This window comes from Gopherus flavomarginatus, chromosome 6 (assembly GCF_025201925.1).
Source record: "Gopherus flavomarginatus isolate rGopFla2 chromosome 6, rGopFla2.mat.asm, whole genome shotgun sequence".
In the NCBI taxonomy this organism is placed as follows: Eukaryota; Metazoa; Chordata; order Testudines; family Testudinidae; genus Gopherus; species Gopherus flavomarginatus.
The window spans coordinates 84,193,879-84,216,162 of record NC_066622.1 but is presented as its reverse complement, the minus strand read 5'-3'; the positions used below and the strand labels follow the sequence as shown (position 1 = coordinate 84,216,162).

At 38.1% G+C, this 22,284-nt stretch overlaps 1 protein-coding gene across 3 annotated transcripts in view; it reads right to left on the bottom strand.

Moving 5' to 3' along the window:
• The window catches only part of NRG3 (neuregulin 3), a 959,051-nt gene that overhangs the window by 116,384 nt on the left and 820,383 nt on the right, over positions 1 to 22,284 (bottom strand). The window lies entirely within an intron of this gene.

The window sequence follows — 22,284 nt, the reverse complement described above, 5'->3', positions numbered from 1 at the left end:
CGAGCGCATTGCATTTATATAGTCCCAGATACATTTTTTAAATTGTTTCTTAAATGTCTATCCATCTTCATGACTATGGCCCTGATTTAGCATAGTACCCAGGCATGTACCTAACTTGTAAGCACCCATGTGACTACCTCAAAGGTAGGCATTTGCTTAAGTACTTTGTCAGTTCATGGCCTATTTGATAAACAAGCTCCAAATGGTCTAGAACTGTCACTAAGGTTCTTTGAAAGGTCAGATGAAGAGATTATATTTATCATTTATTTTAACAAATTTACCTCTAATCAAATAATACATTAGCCTTACAGCTATCTTCCTAGATTTTTACATATTGCACAGTCTTGAATTTAGTCATCTGGAAGATCTGTTAGTTCCCTATTAATCCCCTCATTTTCAGCAATTTTCTGAATGAGAGCTGTTAGCTGTCCTATACTGGGTTTTAAATGAATTAATTCAGTTAATTGCCAATCAAGACTCTTAACTTAATTCTAGGGCTGTTAACTCATGCCAATAACTCAAAAAAATTAATTGTGATTAATCGCAGCTTTAATCGCACTGTTAAACAAGAGACTACCAATTGAAATGTATTAAATATTTTGGATGTTTTTCTACATTTTCATACGTACCTTGTATTCTGTTTTGTAACTGAAATCAAAGTGTATATTTTGGTTACAATTATTTTCTATTCACTTCATACAAGTACTGCAGTGCAATCTCTTTGTTCTGAAAGTGCAACTTACAAATGTAGATTTTTTTTGTTACATAACTGCACTCAAAAACAAAACAATGTAAAATATAAGAGGCTACAAGTCCACTCAGTCCTACTTCTTGTTCAGACAATCGCTAAGATAAACAAACTTGTTTACATTTACAGGAGATAATGCTGCCCTCTTTTTATTTACAGTGTCACCAGAAAGTGAGAACAGGCATTTGCATGGCACTTTTTTAGCCAGAATTGCAAGGTATTTATGTGACAGATATGTTCAACATTCGTATGCCCCTTCATGCTTTGGCCACCATTCCAGAGGACATGCTTCCATGCTGATGATGCTCATTAAAAAATAATGCGTTAATTAAATTTGTGACTGAACTTCTTGGGGGAGAATTGTACATCCCCTGCTTTGTTTTACCCATATTCTGCCATATATTTCATGTTACGGCAGTCTCGGATGGACCCACCACAGTTGTTGTTCGTTTTAAGAACACTTTCACTGCAGATTTGACAAAATGCAAAGAAGATACCAATGTGAGATTTGTAAAGATAGATACAGCACTCAACCCAAGATTGAAGTGCCTTCCAAAATCTGATAGGGACGAGGTAGAGAGCATACTTTCAGAAGTCTTAAGAAAGCAACACAGATGCGGAAACTACAGAACCTGAACCACCAAAAAAGAAAATCAACTTTCTGCCGATGGCATCTGACTCAGATAATGAAAATGAACATGGGTTGGTCCGCACTGTTTTGGATGGTTTTCAAGAAGAACCCATCATCAACATAGATGCATGTCCCCTGGAATGGTGGTTCTAGCATGCGCATCTGGCATGTAAATATTTTGCGACTCTGGCTATAATAGTGCTGGCTATAATAGTGCCTGTTCTCACTTTCAGGTGACTGTAAACAAGAAGCGGGCAGCATTATCTCCTGCAAACGTAAACAAATTTGTTTATTTGATCAATTGGCTGAACAAGGAGTAGGACTGAGTGGACTTGCAAGCTCTAAAATTTTACATTTTTTTATTTTTGAATGCAATATTTTTGCACATAATTCTATATTTGTAAGTTTAACTTTCATCATAAAGAGATTTCATTACAGTATTTGTATTAGATGAATTGAAAAATACTATTTATTTTGTTTTTTACAGTGCAAACATTTCTAATCAAAACTGGTATTCTATTATTATTTAACAGTGCGATTAATTGTATGATTAATTGAGATTAATTTTTTTATCACTTGACAGCCCTACTTACTTCATTACTTATTTGTGACAATTATAGTGCTCGTTGATGTATTTATCTTAAGCCTGTCTTACTTTCCCGATTCAGAACTGAATTTTGCCCTTGAAGAAATGTTCACAGGTTCTCTTGAGTTCTGCCTCTAAATGCAGAATTTAACACTTAGCATGAAATCAGGCAATGGACAGAAAATCCCTTACATTAGTGCTATACTGTGTAAATAAAGATGTCAGAAGTAGGGAAGCTTTCTAAACTTTTCTGTTATGAACTAACTAAAAAGTATAGTCCACTCATTTTAGAAACTCACTTTTGATTAAAGTTTATAAAAAAATACTGTGGTTTTGGATATATGGGAGACTGCAGAGGCAACTTTATTTTAGCAATACACTATATCACAATCTCTTTTTGTAGCATAACAATGGAAATAAATCAGGACTAGTACAGTTATGGCAGGACATCAGAAATTAAGTGAGCACATTTTCAAAAGTCAAGGGTAAAAGCACTATAGATAGGCAGAGGTCTGAATACGAGTATATATATTTACAGAAATAATAAATTACAGATACATAGTAAACATCCAAATATATAATTTGAAATTATTTCAGATTTCCATACAAATGACCCTAACCCTGCAAACACTTGTGCACACGAGTAGTCCCATTTAAGTAAATGACACTACTAATTTCTGACATCCATATGTCTTTTCAGAATCAAGGCTTAAGACAGTCACAGAGAAGAACTGGAAAGAAGCATTTGATGAAAAAACTAAAAGAACAACTGGTGTAAAGTTTTGAAAGCACATTAAAAGGACAATAAACAAATAGAAACCATCTTGGATGCAGAGTTAGACATTAGAGGAAAGAGGTTTGCATGCTGCAAATGAATAATGTCAGCATTATGGACCACACAGCATTCCAAACAGATTTTACAGGAATTCAAGGATATACAGAGAAAATAAAGTGAGTGAAACTAAAACTGAGTTTGATTTTATTCTAAGAAGTCCTGTATAAAGTACGTAGCTCAATGCACTCATTTCAAGAAGATCAAAATCAGGAATGACCATATTGGGTTGGGTCATCCTGCTGGAGACAGAAAAAACATATGAAGAAGAGACCAGCAGAAATAAATCTGAAAAATGTTGGAAGACTAGAATGCATTATTGGACTATATAATAGGTTCTGTGCTCTAACATAAAAGAAATAAAACAAAGAAGTTCCAATAATAGATGCAAGGTGCTACCACTTGCACTTATTAATAAGCAGGGGATATAAGTACTAGGATTTCTGGTAAGATTAGAAAAAGACTGACAGAGAAAGCAAGGATGATACCAATGTGAGCAATGAATAAGAAATGGCTGGATACACAGAGCTGTGCAAAGCAATGAAAAATAAAAGGGAAACCATACAGGGAAGTAAATATCTAAAAAGATGTTCCCTCAAGAACAATAACGGGAAAGTAATGACAGCAAGAGATAACATCATTTGAACAGCAGAAGACTTCACAGGCATCTCTATCAGCACATCTAGACTATCAACACAACCATTAATATTTTTGGAACACCATGAGCAAAAGACTGAAGGAGGAAATGAAAGTAACAAAGAGAGGAGATTGAGCAAGCAATAAAGATGACAAAAGGATAAAGCAGTTGATGGATAGCGTACACCCCTGATGCCATAAAGAATGAAGTATGAGAGACTTTAGTAATGTCATGTCATTGAATGTATTTATGAGAAAAGCAACATGTGATTTCCTTTGGAATTCTAGTTTCATGAATTTTTATTAACATATTTAATTGGGGGGCTGGGGAGGAGGATAAACTATTCCAGAGCCTTCAGTTTACAAAACAGTTGGAAAATATATTTTAGAACATTTTTAGTTTATAAAGATCTATAGTATGGTTGCAAATTAAGGCTCCAATCCTGTAAACTTGTATATGTGAGTAGGGGCCACACAGAGGTTTGATCCTGCAAGGTGCTGAACACTCTGTCCACAAACTAGCATGCTTTATTTTAAGCACACTGCAGAAGTCAATTAAACTCTTTAACACCTCATGTGCTTAAAGTTAAGCACATGCTCAGATGCTTCACTTGATTAGGGATAGAGTGCTAAACACTTTGCAGTATGGAGCCCTAAATGTCTAAACATGCACATAGGTCTTTACAGGATCAGGGACTAAATTTGTGCAGCATGTATAAAACAGTCCTAACAGCTTACTCTAAATATATGAAACTTGTAAAAAGTTTCAGCTTTATTATATCCTGTAGCTAAACAGACTTTACAGTGCTACAACCTATTGTCATATAAAGCCGACAGTCAGGTAGGATTTAGTGCCAAAAGCTACAGGAAAAGCCAAAACAGTCTTCCTAAGTATTTTTCAATAGTATGAGTACTGTGTATTCTCTGTATTCAATTAACCAGAATATATATTACTCAAGGACATAATTGATTCATAGGATATCTTTCCCCTGGATATCATATTTTAAAAAGAGTTCTGCTAAAATGATCCAAAAGTGAAAGCAACAATGAGTTCTACAGAGGGAAATACATATTTTACTCATCTACAACTATATGCATAGTTGCTCTTTGCTAAGTGGTATCACTTTTGGGCATCATTATTGGTTTCCAACTGGAAGAGAAATTGGTGGCAAACCCAACTTAAGGTATTTTTAGGGTAATGTATTTATTTACAAAATGCATGCAGTTCCTGCTTATCCCGATCTTGATAATTCCATCTGCAGATACTCCATCCAGCTAGGACAAAGCTGAGTAAAGTCTCATTATATGCAGTGTTATTGCAGCCATGTCAATCCCAGGATCTTAGAGAGAGGTGGGTGAGGTCTTTTATTGGGCCAACTTTTGTTGGTAAGAGACAAGCTTTTGAGTTTACACAGAATTCTTCTTCAGGTCTGTTGGCAGAAACAACTTTCTTTCTCTTTCATCCTTGATCTCAGTCCCTTTGCTTTTAGCACACAGTTTTTCTCACCTGCCCATGCCCTGTACTTTTCACCTAGAACCCAAGTCACTGCCCTTATAGCATGGAAAGCAAGATTCTAAAACCCTGAACAGACTAATTGAGGCAGGCCTTGGTATTAACTCTACTTTTGTGCAGCTGCTTTGCAACAGAAAGGAATTTCAGACAGATTTGACTATACCCCGTGTCTAGTGGCATTAGCTCCTCCGCTAGTCTCCATCCAGGTACCAGAGAGTACTTAACTCAAACAATCCCCTTAACAAACACGTGGATGTGGTTGGTTTACTGAGTCTCATGGGATCCTTTTGTACCCCCAACTTAACTCTTTCTATAGAGTGTTTCATACTAGTAATTCATAACATGCAGTTCATTAAACCCTTTACCATAACATTATACCCCTTTTCAGATTGTCCCATCAGTCCTCATTGGATTCTAGGCCAATTTCACAAACATTGGGAATTATATCCAAAATAGGATATGTCCCATTTAGAAAACTGCCACATAGATTCTGTCCCCATGTCACTTCCTCACAGGATACCTATGGATAACTTTGTGCTTGGTCCTTGGATCCCAATGGGTCCTACATGTCACTTCAATAAAATTGGACAAACAACTTCCATTTTCAAAATGGAGCAGCTTTTCTACTCTATTACTGTATGTGTGTATATTTTATATATGTGTATACACACACACACATGACAATAAAAAGAAAAAATATATCAATGTAGCCCCAAGATACCAAACCTTCCCTGGGGACTTCATCTTCCTGTGGTGGGAAGGTCCATGTTCCAATGATCCAGAGAGCTATGCTGACTGGAGTTTTAACTCCCAATGGGGCCATCCACTCTGGACAAGTCTAAGTGTAGGGACTAGATAAAAAGCAGACGACTGGTTGAGGACTGAGTGATAGGCCAAGAATCTATTCTGGTAAAAAAGTTAAGTGACAGAAATACAAGGTTGCCTTGCCAGCAAACAGCGTGATAGACAGGGAGCCTTCTTTGTACCTAATTGATTTGTGATGATGAGAAAAGGATTCAGATGCAGAAGATACCAAAATTAGAAAATATGCAATAGAGAAATAAAATAGAAAAAAAAATCAGTGGGACAATATGAATGTGATGAGTTGTAAGATATAAGAAAGCAGGAATAGCATAAAATGGTTTAGTTAGTAGAAGGCATATTTAAAGACTCAGATGGTGTACTAAGACGTTCAAGGAGAGATGTTTAATATAAGCCATGTCACATTTTCACAAAGCATATAATACAATCCATTGATAAACGCACTTATTTTATGGAGTGGCTACAATGGGTTTACAAGACAGGTTTATCCTGTGAAGTTAGGTTGAAACATTGGCTTAGGCCATGAGTGAAAGTGAGTTTCATATTGTCATATGAGTTCTTATTTATCATCACAAAACTATCAGAAATCAGGCACAGTTCAGCATGATTCACAGTCTCTTCTGAAAAAAGTATGGCAGGATACACTATATTATATTAAATTTTTCAGCAGATTCCTTTTTAGTCTCATACAGCCATAAAATCAGTATTGACAATGAATAAGAATCAAGTAAAATGAAAAGTAGAATGTAATATTTATGTACTATTCAGTAAACTAGCAGGGCTTTTCTCTCTGTAAACCAATCATTGCTATAAAACAGTCGTGATAGATATACTAACTGTGTGGGCTTCAGGAGTTATCGAGTAAATTCCGTCAAGATCTTGTTTTAAGCTCCATTACTACACACAAAGTATGTGGATGGCAGCCAAATTAACCCTTATGGGATGTGTGAATGGTCTATATAGCAACATCCATTACTGAATGTCAACATTTAAGAAATACAAATAATATGACAGAGCTAAAACGAGTGTTTCTCCTTTTGGGAATCAACATCAGAAATCACCTGAAAAAGTACTATGGGAGGTGGAGAAGGTACCTGTAAGCAACTAGTCCCATATACCATCACACTTAAAAATAAATATAAATATCAAAGATATACAGTGAAATCTTGTCTCTACTGAAATCAGTGGGAGTTTTGTCACTGACTTCAATAGATCTAGGATTTCTCCCTTTGTCTGTTATAGTAGTAGAAAGACAGTGCTCAATTGGAGTGGTAAAAAGGGGATTATTTATGGAGGCAACTGGGTACAGACGGGAACCTGGAACTATTTGTCTATATACCCAATCAGTATAGTAGTTAACACTAACACATAGGGTGGGCTGCCACAACATCTCCCCAACACCTAACCTGGCCAGGAGGACAGTGGAAGGCATTACAAAAGCCTTTCACACAAACGGCAAAAATGAGCAAAAAACCCAAATAGTTGATGATAATTAAAACTCCAGTGCTACAAAGGGATGCACACATGCAGAACCTTATCCCTGCATAGAATCCAACTGACTTTATTGACATAGACAACGTTACATGTGTAGTGGATTTTTCTGCATATTGTAAAGGTAATGCACATGCTAACACTCTAACCAACATTAATACAGGTGTCCACAAATTCATCATGCAACATTTATTGACTAGCAGCAATATGTTCATTACCATAGAATAAATAAAGGGTAGATTCTCCTCTTCTTCAGACTTATAAAACCTTAAGGGCTGAACAGGAATTTTGCCACTGACTCCACGAGAAGCAGAAGCAGGTCTAAAATAATTGCCCATAAATAAAATCAACAGCATTTGCAATTGAGGGATAGATTTTTATCCATGTCCAAGTGAAAAGTTGATGCTGTCTGGTTCAGGCATTATGTACAGATGGTTAGGAACAGCTCTAATCTACACCACTGGAACAGGATCCCTTAGTGACTAAATGCCTAATTCTCTACTGGAGTAACAATGGATGGGGAATTCTCTCATTTCTGACCACTTCATGTCTCCTTTGCACTGTTTGAGCACTGTGTGGTGGACTTAATTGTCCAGAGAATCCCACCCTAAGTGTTAACAAGTATAGACCTCCTTGATCCTGAAAAGTCCTTACATTGTCTTTGTAACATGCAGAAAAACTCAACACAGAGATATCACATGTTGTGTATGGAAAGGCTGAACCCTTTCTACAGACTCAAGAAAGTACAATTTTTTTCTCTTAAATATGAATACAAGAGATGTGTCTAAATTTCATGGACTCTAGGACTGGAAGGGACCTCAAGAGGTCATCGAGTCCAGTACCCTGCCCTCATGGCAGCACCAAATACTGTCTAGACCATCCCTGATAGACATTTATCTAACCTACTCTTAAATATCTCCAGAGATGGAGATCCCACAACCTCTCTAGAAGGAGAAGCTGAAGTCAAGGAGAGTCCTCAAGAGATGCTTTCTGAAGATCTTGGGGGATATTACAAGGAGAACTGCTGTTTTGGTTGACCAGTGACTTGAACCCTAGACCCCCAAATTAAAAGCCTGATGCTCTACCAACTGAACCAGCCAGGCTCACCTGCTCCTGTCAGAAACAAACCTCCAGTGTTGCAAGATCACATTTAAAACTTAAGTTAGCTAAATGAAAATAATGGGCAAATTAAAGGGTAGCTCACAGAAAAAAGATGAAGCTTATAATTTCATTAATATCCCATGCCACTGCATTTTATAGTAACTAAAATGCACTTTTGTTTTTCTAAAGCTGATTAACTCAGTTAACATTGCTGTATTCATTTTCCAAGCATCCATATTTTATGAACCCAACAATCTAACTCAAATTGAAACTCCAGTTTTTCAAATAGTGTATCATTTGTGGTGACAAGAAGAGCCATTATAACTAAAATGTGCAACACTTCCAAATGTGTGTGTGTGTGTGTGTGAGTCTCTCTCTCTACGTTAAAGAGAGCTAGAATAGTTTTGTTATTTAGGAACAATTTCCAGTTACTCTACTAATAGTTCATACTCATCATTTCAATAATAAAATTACCCCAACTGATAAATAGACTTACAAAACTGCAGGAGAGGACATATGAGCATAGAAAAGACAAGAAAAATTGAGGAAGCTGGCCAGGGAATAGAAAAGAGAGGAAGTTACAATAAGTTGGGAAGTGGCTGCCTGGCTTGTGCACATTTGTACATTACCACTAGCATCCTATACAGGTGAGGATGTGTCAGAGTTACTCCGCTCTATATCAATTTCCCAGTTTTAAGCAGTGTGAAGCCTGATCTAATGTCTATTAGAGTCAATGGAAGGTCTTCCATTCATTTCAATGAGAGATGGATCAGCCCCTACTCGACTGATCCAAACTGTATTAAAATCCAGTGAAAAATTTCCCATTGACTTCTGTGAGCTTTGGATCTGGCACAGTGCTCTACAACGCAACAGAGAAGCAAGTGTTTTTGGAACCAAAATTACTAATTACTAATCAATTAGTAATGCTATAGGTATTGTGCTGATATACAGTATCATAAATCACAAAGGGACCCTTCTCCTTCATTTGTTTTTCTTATCCCTTTCTTTTCCTCTGGCAGTGGATTCTGTTCTTTAATAGATTTTGTTCATAACCCCCCTGTCTTTGACCTCTTAAAAGATTATTTGGATTGTATCATACTGTCACAGATGCTAAAAGTATTTTATATATAATTTGATTAACTCTTGCGGGAAGAGGAGCCTTCAAACTGGTATTATTTTCTAGCTCCGCATTTATTTTTTTATTTTTACTTTATAATCACCAGTAGAGCTGATAAGACTATTAATAATTTGTAGCAAAACTAATGACAAAATGCCTTCACATCATCTAACCAAAGTATTCAAACCCAAAGAATGGATCAAAAGAAGATATGGAGAACATCACCTTACGCCTGGTCAAGAAAAAAATGCATCAGACGATATTGAGAGGCAACATTAAAACAATCTAAGAGTGAAGGGATTTCTGATTTAATGGCTATGGCCAAAAAGAACAAAGTATATCGACTTCACCAAATGATACCTGTAAAATGCTGTATCCATACTTTTTGAGGAAAATTCCTGATGTCATCAACGACATCCTGAAAATTCCTGATGTCATGTAACAAAGATGAGAAGATTTACATTATAGAACACAAACACACTTCCATAATCTGAACATGCAGGAAGGCTGTGATGCTGACAACATCATTACTAAAGCTTTGGTTAAGTATTCTGCATATACCGTATTTTTTTCCCTGGGCTGATGCTTAGCATGACTAATTTATATACTATATATTTATATATTACATGGGAAACTGTAGTACCATCACTCACTTGTTTCTAATCAGAGGCAAAGGCTGATGTCATGAAACCATTCAATGGTTATAGAATAACAATAGCCTCCAGCCTAGATCAGATTAGTTTCAAAACACAGATGAAGACACATTCAAGGTGCAGGAGAAGGGTATCATGAAACACAACTACAGAATGCATGTGCAAATTACTGTATTAAAAACAAGCAGCAGCAGCTACCACTCAGCGCTTTTTCCATCTTGTCATATCCAGCTGATCCTGAAAAAGAAAAGAAAGGGTACATAAAAGTAATAATGCAAAGGCATCTACAGTGCATTGGCAATATTTTCACACTGCTTACCCTTCTCTTCCTCTTCCAGCAACTAGTGGAGGAACAGCCTCTTTACTCATTCTAGACATAGAGGACACAGAAAGATTTGATTCACTTTCAGAAACATAAGTAGTATTACATATTTTTACATATATTACAAATGCACCAGTGTCATGGGAACATTTATTGCGGCACTTACCATTGTATGGTAGGTAGATGCTCCCAGGCATGATCACCCACCATGTTGGTATAGTTTGCTGGATGCAATTGCCAGCACTATGGCACCTGTGATTGGGAGAAGGGGCAAAGTGGCACCAGCGCCTTCATACTTACACAAATTTGGCAGAACTTTGGTGTTCAGGATCACGACTTCCTGTAGGAAATACTTCAGTGCATGGTAAGGGGCAAATTTACAACTAGAACAAAGTGAAACAAGTAATAAGTAACTAGAGTAACAATGAGCTCTGGATTCAGGTGTGGAATGTGCTGTACTTACCATCTCCAAGGCTGCTTCTCAGGCCCCTGGTACCAATTAATAGAAAAGCCAGATAGTCTATCCAAGAACAGTTCTACTTCTGCCATGCCATCCAGTTTGGTAAGAGGATTCAGCCTCTTTCCTGCTGGCCATTTTACAGTGATTCTCAAAATATATGAGCTACCTTTCACATACCGTTTGCAAAGCTTGGATTAGAACCTTCCGATAATAAGCCACCTGATGGCATCAATATTGCCTTGTGGTGTCTGTTAGTGTCAGCAATTTCTCAGGCTAAATCAACTATTTACCTAAAGATCCCATTCAAAGTGCAGGTTGTGAAACTCACTGCATTAAAGATTGTTGTAGCTGTGCTGGTTCGAGCCAGGGCTGGCTCCAGGGCCCAGTGCGTCAAGCGCGTGCTTGGGGCGGCATGCTGCTGGGGGCGCTCTGCCGGTTGCCGGGAGGACGGCAGGCGACTCCGGTGGACCTCCCGCCAGCGTGCCTGCGGAGGGTCCACTGGTCCCGTGGGACTGGCGAGCGGCAAAGCACCCCCCCGCGGCGTGCCGCCATGCTTGGGGCAGCAAAATGGCTAGAGTCAGCCCTGGTCCGAGCATATTAGAGAGACAAAGTGGGTGAGGTATCATAGAAGATATTACCTCATCACCTTGTTTCTGCATAAAAGGTCACATTTAAATGCACAACAGTGCATTCACTGTTCATGGAATCGAATTATCTCGATTTTGAGATAAACAGTGTTCAACACTGAGATGTACCAGCCACGCAGAAGCCCAAGGGGCACACACGCCTGAGCCCAAAACAAAAAATACCCATAAAATGTATACATATTTGGCATATAATTACACAATCAATCACATAAACTGTGTACACACATTAGGCATGCATTATCGGTTGTGTACTTTCCACACAATCTGGGCTCAGATGTTCATAATCCTTTTTATCTGGATGTCACAACATGGGAGATTGTATGTTCTAATGCACAGCGTCGGGCACAACAGCCAAGAGGTTTGGAGTAGGAGGAACGTGAAAACACTTAGTTGGAACTTTATATGAATTATCCAACTGTTTAATGCCCCACAAAAATTTCTTCCTAATCCATAGACAATAAGTTGTTCTCAATACAGACCCCCATGCTCCCTCCCTCTGCCCACCCCTACACTCTCTCATTTTTCCCATGGAAAATGATACAATAGTAAGGGCTATATGCAGCATTAATGAAGCCATATCGATGTACATTTTTGGACTTATACCCCTTTTGCAAACACCAAAACTAACAAACTTTGGCTTTTGTATATATATATACAAACTTTCTGTATTTCCTGGAATTTTACCATGACAGAAATATATATATGTCAGGGGTGGAAGGAAGGAACAACCACACCCACACAGAGTTTTTCTCCTGAAGAAAGATGAATATATTGTCACAGCAGAAGTGGGAGAGGAAGGTCATCAAGGTAAATTATATGTATTAGAATAATTTTGCCCATGTAATCGCAACAGTTTTAATGGTAAAATAGTCAATAGGGGAAATAATTGCTATATATGATCATAATCCACCTACACTAAATACAGTGTAAATCCCTTTCTTGTTCTTCACAAGCACTTTAATGTAATTGAAGATAATTTGTTGGAAAAATGGAAACAAACTGGAAAAACAACACATAGACAAATAGAGAGGGTAATTCTGAAAAAAAGACTCACAACAGGTCGCAAGTCACACACGGGACTACATTTTCCTCAAATCAGGCGTCAGCCCTGAACACCAGTTTAAACATTTTGTAGACCTAGCCTGATGCAATCTGTGTTGTTTATCATTCAACTCACAGGGGCTTCTCTTTCACCTCATCCCCATACACACTAACACCAGTTTCTCACAGTCCTTGAAGACCTCCCTGCTTCCATCAACAGTTTAAATCTCATTCTCTAGGTGCTAAGTGGACATTTTGCTCAGCATGAAGCTTTTGGAGAGAATGACATAAGTCTCACCCCACCCTTATGAACATTTGGGCTAAAATTCCAAAGTCATGCCATGCCTCAGCATGCTATTACTTGTTCTTATTATTTTGAAGTACCCATAAAAATCTGGGCATATCACAAAGCACATAGAAAGACATGGTCTCTACAACAAAGAGTTTCTGGGCTAATTTTAGAAAAGACACAATGAGTAAGGGTAACATACAATAGGGTGGGACTGAGTAAGGAAGCAGAAGGCTTAAGGAGCAATATGGTTGTGATCTCAGAGCACCCCAATGCCATAGGTACAGTGAAACTCAGCAGGCCTGACCCACTCAATACACCTCACACATTGCTGTCATCCTAGTTAGTTGGGTGTCATCTTGTCATTTGAAAGCTAACAACACATTGATTGTTAATATCACTGTGAAATGTCTGAAACAGTGGTTTGGTGAAATTATGGATACTCTCTGATATTATCTTTTGGAGACTAAACAGATGAAGGAGCTGAAATGGGTATTTTCTTTTTCAGACAAACTGAAAGGCAAATATCTCTGGCTCACTAGCAAACCAAGCCAGGTGTGACCAGAGACCTGGACAATGGACTATTTATTTGCATCAGAGATTACAAGACCATCATTTTCACTGCAAAATCACAGGAGACTGCAAAAGTGACAGATGTTAGCTCCCTGGAGGACACAGCAAGCAAAGCAAAGCTGAGCCCCCAGGAGGACTTCAAAGATAAACATTGGGGATTTAAGAAATTGCTGAAAGACTTTAGGATATCAATCTCTCAAGTGATCAAAGACACCAACATTTTGATGTTGTAAGGGTGCATCCTGGCTGGAACAGACAATCAACACTGAAGAAGTAAAGAAATCATCTTCAACAAGAATGATAGCTGATTACATTTGAGTTTTAGGAGCATGTTTTCCTTTTATTTGTTTGTAATTATTTCTATATTTATTTCTTCTACCTGGTATCACTTGCCCAGTGTACTTCTGTTAATAAAACTCATTTTGTTTTTACTATAAACCAGCTCAATGCTGTGTTCGAAGGAAAGGGTGTGTTTACCGCAGTTAAGTTAATAAGCTGTAGTGTACTGACTCCTTAAAAGAGCAGCAGATTTAACTTCTGTGAGTGTTCACTATGAAGGCTGGACACTGCAAGGCAGACAGTTTTGGGGAAGACAGGGTGTGACCTGCATGCTTATATTCTGGCTGCTGGTAAACCCCAGCAGCATAGATTTACAATTGTCACATGGGTATTCAATTTAAACAGATGCATACCTTGACGGTTCAATAAAAGTTCCTTCTCCTGGAACTTGTAACTTGTTCTGTCATGTCCCATTCTGATTTCCTAGTTCTTTAGCAACTTAGTAAAATCAATACAATTGTATCATAAAAAGAGTTAATTGTTATACTTCACAATTGTGGATAAAATAAATTATTTAAGATTTATATTTTTTGTATTCTCAGTGGACCAACCAACATCAAAGCCCTGATGTGACAGACACTGTACAAACAGAGAAGCAAACATGATTCATGCCCTAAAGAAATTATATAAAAAAATGGATCTATATGCTTATTTGTAAAAAGTGGAATCCAGGAAAATCTAAACTTGGAATATATACCTTTAGAGTACATACAGCTAGGTTCTCAGCTGATGTAAATCAATGTCACTCGACTAAAATCAATAACACTATGCCAATTTACACCAGCAGAGAACCTGGGCAATAATGTTCAATGATAGCAAAGTCCCCTTCTATGCTATCCCAGGTATTTATTTTTATTTGTTTATTTGCTGTTTTAAGACCTTGCTGCAGATGTGTAGCCCAGCCAACAAATTGTATAGATTGCAAGCTGTGCTGAAACCAGTAAATTTTGCCTATTTATTTACACAAAACAGCAAAAATATTCAGTTTTTAGTTTAGCTGATACTGCCCATCAGCAAATACAACCTGTTTTTATTGGCGTTGTGAATCAAAATGTGTCTGTTACAGCAGATGATAAAATTCAAGGTCAGAGAATAGATTAGCTAACCACATCATGTATTCCTTAAGTCTTACTCACATGATAACAGTGGTCACACACTGTCACAATCAGAAGAGTTGAAAACAGAGAAAGCTGTTACATAGGTGTCAGCTGAAGAAACCAAATGAAAGCACCAGGTTTTCTGATATGGACAATTTTTTTAATACTTAGAATATGAACAATGGGAATTCTTTACACATATTCACAATGACAAGAAGATCCACATAGAATAATTTTAGTGGTATCTTATGCCTATTTTAGCTTGTTGCTCTGCTTAGTTCATTTCTGTGAGTTGTTATGCCTGATTAATTGAGAACCTGATTCTGCCCTCACTCTGGTTTTACTGTGGTGTAACTCCACTGACTTAAATGGGGTTACTCCTGATTTACAGTGGTGTGAAATGTGAATCATCCCTAAAGAAGAACATTTACTTTGGACAAGGCCCTAATTAAATGGTTCTTGGGCTGATTCACATTTCACACCACTGTAAATCAGGAGTAATCATAACAGACTAGAAATGCCAGTCGCCAATTGGTTTTGCAGATACATACTGCTGCACATTCCTCTGCAGCTGCAATATTTATTTTGCAGTTACACATGGGTAGGTTTCTGTTATTATTTCATAATTTTCATTTATATAGTTGATGTTAGCTTGGCTTCTAACAGCCTTAGCAGGAGAACTCCTCTTGCATAACAACTGTGTTTTCATCAGTAGTTCATTGGATTTTTTCTTGTCCCTGTATGAGGCTTTTTATTTTACCTCTGTATCCCATCACGTACTGCTGTGGTATAACAAGAGTTGAGGAGTCTAGACATGTGGGTATTCTCACTAGGTGCTAAGGCCTTACTGTTGAAAGGGTTATTGGCTCCTGTGACAGCTTATTCGTTCCTCCATTCAACCACTATTCCATCCTTTGTCCTTAATTTTTCTTCTCTGCACGATGGGACATTAGTTATGGTGGTCATACAGCATTTCCAGCAGTGGTTGGCTTTCTCTTTGCCTCTGCAGGGATTCTTTAATTCACTGCTGTTTCCTTTTGTCCTTTTCTCCTGTACAATATGATCAAGAGCATGAACACCTTAGTTTGGCTCTACTCTATTAGTCCCTATATAGGACATCACAATCACCAGTGCAGATTACTGTGGTTCAGTATGTTGTTTTTTCTGAAGATCTTGATTTTGTAGACCACTGTAACTTATTGTATTACCAACGGTGGGAATAAACAACTGTATGAGTCTGTTTCCATTAGCAGTCAATCTCCTATTGTTCCTGTGGAAGAATCTTTGGTTCACTTCCATATTTTAAATTTGTATTATGTCACAATGATAAGATGACGATACCCGTATTCCACCCTTACTTAGGTGAATGATGCCTGCTCTCTGAGCACCAACATTCATCTACCACTTTATATCCTACTGACCAAAAAACAAACAAAACAAAAAAAACCCCACCCTTCCCCGACATGAACACTTTATGTAATTTACACATGCAGACTATATTTTGATCAAAATTTTTTGTGGTTCACCATGTTAATATTTGCTTACCAGCCCTCCTACCTGCAGAAGTGCTAGGAAATTTATTTAATACCATTTCGATGTGCTTTGAGAGCCTCATATGGAAGATTATTACTATATACTTGTATTACTGTAGCACCACCAGAGACCCCAACTGAGATCAGATCACCATTGTGCTATGCACTGTGTAAACACAGGGCAAGATACAGCATCTGTCCCAAAGAGCTGGCAATCTAAATAGACAAGCCAGACAAACGATAAGAGAAAGGCAATATTATTATCCAGCTTTATTAATGTGGAACTGAGGCACACAGAGATTATTTGACTTGGCCAAGGCCATACATGAAGTCTATAGCAGAGTTGGGAATTGAATCTAGATCTCGAGTCCCAGTCAAGTGTCTCAGTCACAAGACCATACTTCCACTTTTTAAGTTTTACAGAAACATAAAACATTTCATCATCATTTGGAGTTTCACAAAAACTGTTACTTCTGATTACAGTACAAAAGTGTCCATTTTCAAAGCCAACGTCTATTCTCTTGTGCTCACATGGCTTCCACTGAATTTAATAGAAGCTGCACATGTTTGCATGCAGGAACAGAATTTTGTTTCTACTGTGAAAATGTAAAGGAATACGTCAAAGTTGTTAAACATAATTTTCCTCATTTAAACAATTTTTAAACAATGATTTCTCTTGATTCTAAAATTATGTTGTCATAAACAGATAGCTAAGGGTTAATGTCTCTTTCACCTGTAAAGGGTTAACAAACAGTGACCTGCAACACCTGACCAGAGGACCAATCAGGAGACAAGATATTTTCAAACCTCGGTGGAGGGAAACCTTTGTTTGTGTTTTTGGATTTGGCTTTGTTCTCTCTGAGTCCTGGAAGGTGTCTTGCCAATCTCCCTGCTGCAGTCTCTTATATATTCAGAATAGTAAATATATAGTAAGGAAGGCGGTTATAATCTTTTGATTGTTTTTTCCTTTATTTGCATATGTGTATCTGGCTGGTAGAGTTCTAATGTATATTTGGCTGAAAGTATTTTAAATTGAATTTCTGTTGGAGGAGGCTTTTTTCTCCAGTTTCTATAAGCTGAAAGACCTTGTAATATTCCATCTTGAATTTACAGTGATTTTCTTTATTCTCTTTTCTTTTTATTAAAAGTTTTGTTTTTAAGACCTGTATGATATTTTCTTTCCTTGTTGAGGCTCAAGGGAATTGAGTTTGTACTTAACAGGGAAGAAAGAGAAGGGAGGGGAGAGGGGTGGAATCCCTTTGTTTTAGGTTCACGGAGCTTGAATCTGTATTGCCTCTGGGTGAGGGAGAAGGGGAGGGGGAAAGGAACATTTCTCCCTGTTTTAAGATTCAAGGGGTTTGAATCACAGTAATCTTCCAGCGTAACCCAGCGAGGGAAGCCTGGGAAAGGCACTGGTGAAGGAAAGAGTTTACTTTCCTTGTGTTAAGATCCAGGGGGTCTGGGTCTTGGGGGTCCCCAGGGAAGGTTTTGGGGGGACCAGAGTGTATCAGGCACTGGAATTCCTGATTGGTGGCAGTACTACAGGTTCTAAGCTGGTAATTGAGCTTAGAGGAATTCATGCTGGTACCCCAACTTTTGGACTCTAAGGTTCAAATTGGGGAAAGATACCATCACATATGTGTAATTATATTAGCCCTGCAAAGTGAAGCCAGCAACATTGTTGAAGTCCAGCCATTCAAAGGTTCAGCATATCTCTACAGGCAATATCATCTAGAAAACACAATAGCTAACACCAAAAATGAGACTTGATCTTTATTTCTCATAAAAACCAACTTTCCCTGTCATGCTCTTGCTTATTGTTGCTTCTCTCATTATTGGTTTTTTGCTTGGGTCACTATTAATGTCATATACAAATCCCAAATTTTGTTTTATGACACATTAGTGGCAAAATTATTAAACCGTTCTCAAAATTCTCAAAATTGTAACACAGTGAGAAATTTCACCCGGCGTCCTTTATGTGGTGTCATTTTTGTGATTTTCTGGCTAAATTCTCATGAAATGGTATTAATAAAGTAAAATCACACCTTTTCCAGCCTCCCACACTCCACCACTTTTACTAAATCACAGTGAAGATGTCAAGTGTGAGAGTTTTGCTATAGCAGTGAAAATGTTCACACAGCTGGAGGTACTAATATTTCCTCTTAAATACAAAGAAACTTTAGAAATAAATCTTTCTATGGAGTTGAAGATCAAAGAGCTAGGTCCCTAACATGCCTGTACTCACACACACAAAGAATACCCAGAAATGATGTGTCTTGGATTATGTAGGAAGGATTTTACAGTGAAGCCCGAATGCTGCAAAGACTTATGTAGATGTTTAACTTTACTAATGGAACCAATTGCACTGATTAAATTGGTTTCTTCTTCCAGTAATGAAGTTAAACATGCACAAAAAGCTTCGAATGACTGAGTCAAGGTTTTACGCTTCACTTCTGTATCAGCACACGTCACTGCAAACAAAATAGAAAGTTCCTTTTTATAATTATTAATACTGTATTTTATATATTTATGGTAAAGATCTGTAAAATTGTTTTATTGATTTATAAAGAAAGAACTATAAAGATGTAGGCAACCTTTCTAAAAATATTTTACTTTTCTTGCATGCACTTTGAAGTTCCTGGTTCTATGCTGACTGGAACCACATTAAGTCTGTCAAGGCTAATTCCTGAACCTGGCACTTCAAGTGCAGAAGGTGGTGGCCCGCAAGGACTCTAAAAAATAATACTTGCCACTGTGGGCTTGTATTAAACTCCCAAGGTCAGAGTTTTTCCTTTACCTTGGATTGGTAGATGTTGCCACCACCCAAGTGCATAACCCCTTTGAGAGCCCAGGAAGGTGCACTTCCTTTGGGGTACCCTCAAGCCCTTTCTCCCCGCCCCACCAGGGAAGAGCTCAGAAAGAAAAACAAAGGAAATCAGCTGTTGCCACCAGCTAATTAAACAACGTGCACAAAGCCTCCTAAAACACAAAAATCCAATTTTGTTCCTAAAAAAAGGTAAATTTTATTAATAAGAAAATGAAAGAAAATACATCCGGGAACTTTGGCTATTGCTAGATTTTAAAAGAGCCACTACAAGAATTAAGCACCAAGAATAGCTTTCTTGAGGTCCAGTTTGAAGGTTACAAGCAAAACAAAAGCACCTGGGGTTAGCACAGAGGAATCCACAAGCCATAATGAAATAAAAGAGATAAACCTATTGGCGTCTTCCTAGACATTTCCTGATCTACTTACATATCTGGGGTTTTAAATGAGTAGTTCTAGGTATGATACTGATGATTTTTTCATATCTGGCCTAAGCGTCTTACAGCATGGCTGCTGCCCTGTCCACCTCTCCCCAGATGAACAACAACAGACAGACAAAAGGAGAGTCTTTTTCCAAGTTTAAAAAGTTCTAGCCTTCCCATTAGCTCTTTTGTCCAGGTGCCCACTCACTTCCTTTTATCTATGCATAGCAGTGAGAATTTTTAACCCTTTAGAGGTAGAGCAATTAGAGAACAGCTACTAAAAGGGAGTGAGACTTTGTATCTCTTTACAGGTAGAATAATTAGAGAACAGCTGCTAAGAGGGATTTTATAGCTACTGGATGCCTGGGTATCCATAAAAGGGAGCTACTGTCCCCACTTCATTTATCACAAAGTCTTATGAGAAAACCTGTCTCATGAGATTTCCAGTTTAAGATCTGGATGATTTAGACACAGTTAGGGCCTATTCCAACACCTTGTACGCCAGTGGGAAAACTCATCAGCTGGGAAGATAGAATAAATATTCCAACATAGCTTTAGTTTTAAACGCAAGTTCTAAAACAAAAGCAAATAAGGTCAATATACTCAGTCTTAACCAAGTGAGTCTTTTGCAGCTTTTGCTGGATGTATAGGAAAAGGATATGCTTTTCCCCTTTGGTAACCAGTATACTATGGAAAGACCACACTAGAGCTTGGTTCTTGCTGAGTGTCCTGCCTACTGCCCCTGCCTCTTCAGGCAGGATGCCTCATATCTTCCTTCTTGTAGATCACTTGCTTGTTCCTAGTCATGCATCCCACTACTCCAATTTTAAAGGAGCCACAGTGCCTGAACTCACATACACAAAGACCACCCGGATTGGGAACCAATGAGTGCAATGCACCACAAGGACCAATGTCCAGTTATGTATCTCCACTGATCAGTGGAGATACTTCTATTAATTCCACTGAGTCTTAAGCATCCAAATTTTTGAATGAACTGAACCACCAGTCTTTATAGATTAATAATCATTAGTTGCAAACCATATTATAAGTATACATATATATAATGCTTCACTCCTGCTTTCTTGCTTATATGGCTCAAGGAATCTGTTACTCTGGGAGAGAATGAGTTAAGAACAGAGTGCTGGATTCTCTAGTCCTTTAAGTTCCCTTAGCACTGCTTATGCAAAGCACAGTGGGCCCACACGAGCTGGAGATTTCCCCTGGAAACACCCTTATGAAAAGCTGGAGAAGGTGGGTCTCTATGTCCTACATCATCTCTACCACCACCCCCCTTGTTGGTGATCCATCACCCTGATTAAGGGTTAGGATTGGACAGGTGTTTCAAGGGCAAGGAGAGGAGGCAGGGGATGTGGAGAGGGTATGTCAGTGAGGAGATAGTAGCAGATGAGGTGTGGAAGAGCAAGATTCCACCACACCTGACTCTCTGCAAACAGAAGGTCTTCTGAAGTTAACACCCCATCCCCCTGTAGTTTAACTTATGTTGGGACTAAACTTGCAGTTATCGGCCTATCAGATCCCACTCTCTACTGTGCCTTAGTTCTGCTCAGGTGCAATAGGGAACTGAGCCCTGAGTTTCATCCAACACTCGGAGTTTCTTGATTTTTATAGGGTCACATTGTGCCTTTCTGTGACCTGATTAAATACTAAGTTACCTTTGCTAAAGTCTCTTCTAAATTGGTTAAGGTGTCTAAAAGGCTTTAAAAAACTGAGAAGACTTGAAATAGTTACATTTTCCCCTTGTGTGGCTGGATCCTGCAAACTCTTATGCAGGTGAAAGCGACAGCAGTAACATGAGCAGGGCTGCTCACCTGAGATAGCATTTGCTGGGCAGGGCCCTTCTTTTGTCAGTTTATCAATATGGAGTTTTATTAATTACTGACATGTAGATGTAAAAATATAAACAAATTCTTTAAAAAAAACCAAACTTACCTCCTGTCACTGCTTAAATAAATTTCTGATTTTAAATAATAGGAATATGTCTTGATATAGGTTCCAAATCATGAGATAATTAAATAAAGTGAAAGCAATGGCCAAATTTTACCTTAAAGCCCTTCTGAACCGCCAAATACTGTGTTTACTACTATCTGGACTGGGGGTTTTTTTGGTGTGGTTTGTGCATGCATGCGTGTGTTTTAAGTAAAGCTCCTGCATGATTATGTCAAAACAATATTTTGTTTCATGTTACTTTTAATATGAATCTAGAGCAAGACAAACTGAAGGCATAGCTGCATAATCTGAGCAAGTGACAGATTAGTTAAGGAATACTGTATAAAGTTTGCATTTCAGATTTTAGCAACCTTAGCTTACTGGTTTAGGCAAAATGCCGTGCACAAATGATGAGTTTGTTCTCTAACTCTGCTAAGGATTTGCCTGAGATTCTTAAAGAAAGTGTCTGTGCTATCTGCTGAACACCAGCTGTCAGGTGGGGCTTTAACTGGGTAAACTCGGCACTCCCGCAGACTGGTGGCTGTCTTACAGCTTAAGCATCTGAGTCAAAAGGATGTACTTTCGGTTTCTAAACCTGTGTGTAGTGATTTCCATGATTCAAAATTTCCCCCTACTTGGAATAAAGGTTTTTGTCCAAAAG